This window comes from Rhagoletis zephyria, unplaced genomic scaffold (assembly GCF_001687245.7).
Source record: "Rhagoletis zephyria isolate East Lansing unplaced genomic scaffold, Rhagoletis_zephyria_1.1 Rzeph_scaffold_11200, whole genome shotgun sequence".
Classification (NCBI taxonomy): domain Eukaryota; kingdom Metazoa; phylum Arthropoda; class Insecta; order Diptera; family Tephritidae; genus Rhagoletis; species Rhagoletis zephyria.
Window position 1 is genome coordinate 12942 of NW_016168277.1, and position 3224 is coordinate 16165.

The following is a 3224-nucleotide window of genomic DNA, read 5'->3' on the forward strand; positions in this document are numbered from 1 at the left end:
TTTGGATTGTAAACTTTTTCTATACGAACTATATAAAAGAATTTGTGATGACCTGAATTGTTAATCTAATAAAAAAATTGGTTATTTTTCCTTAAATTTGGTAACTTTTTCGTCTAATCTTGGTTAGAAAGTTCTTTGAGCGGCAGCAACACTGCCCATATTATTACTCCACAATGCACTGAGCTTCTTTAAAAAATATTATAGATAAACCCTATTTATGAAAGCCCTTTTAAAAAAAACCTAATATTGAAGAGAAAAACTAAAAACGAATATTCACTAAATCTGGTCCATAGCTTCGGGAGCAGTTTGATTTTTTGCTTGTTTCTGAATTTTTTGGTTTTTGTCGCCCGTTGTAATCATATCCAAACTGTATGAATTTGTTTATGTTAGGGGTATTCTTGATCCGTTGCATACTGTCTAGCATGGTGCATAGAAAGCACCAAAATATAATGACTTAATAACTTTGTTGTTGCTTCATGTTTTGCGTTCAAACAACAAACAAATTTTCTATTTATGCTATCTTGCTAGACAGTATGCAACGGATCGAAAATACCCCTATTATTTTTACAACTTTGTAAATTTTTTAATTGGTTTTGGACTTTGATAGCTTTTTAAATAGGAAATTTCAATGGAAATCAAGCATTATAGTTACGGTGACCCTCCGTCCTGTATTTTGCAGGGCTATATTGTTATTCAAAGGTCTGTCCTGCGTAGTTTTTCAAATTAGCAAACCCTCAAAATGTTCTGATTTTTTCCAAGTGTCCTGCCTTTGTCCCGCATTTTATTCGCTATTTTAAAATATGTAAACCGCTGGAGCCCTTTACTTATCAATATATAAGCAGTGTCCATAACTGATTGATAACTACATGAGCACGAGGCTGATTTTGAAGCTTCAACGAGTAAATGCGTTCTCAATTTTGTGGGGTCGAAGACAATGGACGGCAAGAAAATGGCGATCAGCATGACAAGTATCAGTAATGCTGGATTTCCACTAGGCATTAAATGACAAATGATAAAGTCGGGCATTAAAAAAAATTGTGTCATTACATTAAAAAAATAGTCATTAAGCTCATTTCCACATTGCATTTTTTTAAATGGCATACATTTTTTGCCATTTCAATGCCTATTGGAAGTTCGGCATAACACTGCTCTACAAATTTTATACTAATCGCGTTAACCTATATTTTTTCAATCATGTTTTGGTTCGATAAACACGACACAATAGTACACAATTTTCCTTTCAAAGACAATTCGAGATTTTCTTCGAAAACGGGATTTTTGGCACTTTTCGGAGCTATTCGTCAATAACTCATGAAAAGATCTCCCAATCAACGTTAGCGATCTACAGCACGAAATGTATTGAAGTGCCTCTTACGAAAATATATAACTTGTGGCGTCGGCAAGAAAAAATCAATAGAAATCAACGGGAGTTTTTAGCCACTTGCACTGGTTTAACAAGAATTACATAACCGATGCTCTAAAAATTCAGACTAAACAGTACAAAATTTAGATGAAATTTTGTTGAATTTTTCTAAATTCTAAATACAGTTTGACTTGTGTGGTTTTGGTTAAAGAATGAACCATATCTTTAAGAAAAAATAACAAACAAATTTTGACTTGAAAAACATTGCAACAAAATTAAAACAAAAATCACTATGTATTAACTCACTTTTAATATATATATGTATATTTTCTTGTTATTTTAATACTACGTAAACTTACACATATGTATATGAAGGAACATATATATATTTTTTTTAATTGTCCTGTATTTTCAATTCATATTTATGTTCACCGTAATGATAGTAAACTTATTGGAAAAGTTCCGTTTTATGGGATTGGGATATTTCAAGTATTTTCGAACTTTCCGCGCTCTGCGCGGCCCCTAAATTCTATCCGATCGCCACCAAATTTTTGATTGGAAGCATTAAGCCTAAAATGAACTTTTTCTGTCCGGCGATTTGAAATAAATTTATATGGTCCTGTCTATTGTATGCTTACATATATATTTGCAATATTTATTGGTAGATAATATATATCCATAAGGAAGGCATGTGATACAAATTAAGACTTTTTACTCCACCATGGACCGATGCACCGCGGAGGTATTAAGATAGGGAAAGGTGGGTCGCCAGTTGGAAAAGGTTGGGAACCACTGTTCTAAGCATGCCGCATGCATGGGCTATAGCCCGTTTTCATACCAAAATTTGAAATTCCAAGTTATATATGTATGAGTGCGTGTACATACATATCCTCGTTTAAAATAGNTCGATAATAATTTATAAAAATGCAGATATTTTTCTATTTTCTTTTTGAAGAAACAAAATATAAAATAGTAAAGTCTTGGGACACCAATTGGTCATGTTTTTTAAGAACGACCCACATACCTAATGACAGTACGAATGGCAATTATAATAGGGAGGTTTTAGTTTTTTAAACTATAAGTTTATTTATAAAGCAATGGCATTTCTGGCTAGTATATTTCAGGACGAATGGATAAGGGTTGAGCCAAGAGCTTTTGTGAGCAAATCCAATTTTTGGCAGCAAATTTCAGTTACGCGGTTCTGCAGAATGACGATACGCGGTTTTATACTTTAAACAACGATATGTGTAATGGAAAGGAGCTGCTTTGAATTTTTGTCCAGTGGTTTGCTGGAGAGAGCTTTACCTTTCGTTACCTCAAAAATGCGGCTAGAGAACTGTGTTAGAATTCGATTAGAGAATCATGAGAAGAGCACTAGACATTTCAACCAATTAGAAATTACCTGTAAAACACGATCATATATCTAACCGCTTTCTCGATATTGACAACTAAGACCATTTTTTGTAGGGAATGATAAAATTTTCGCCGGTTTCTCTAAGCATCTTCTAACCTTCTAATAGAGAGAAACACATTAGAAATCAAAACGTTTTCCAATCGTTCTATAACCTACATGTTTGTTGGGAAGTAAAAGGAATTTAGGGTATTAACTTACATTTAAGGATTTTCTAAGCAATTTTAGGGAAATGTAAATGCTATGTAAGTTCTTTATCAGCTTACACCCAGCAAAAAACACGATTACCACAGAAACGAAAGTGGAAACGAGCTAGGCGATGGGAATCGCTTACCCTTTCGCTTCAAGAAGGCCTTATTTTAACATGGGCATGTCATTGGAGGTAAGCCCTTACCCGCAGCATTACCTTCAAACGAAGGGAGAACGCATGGATAAACAGAATCCAGAGAA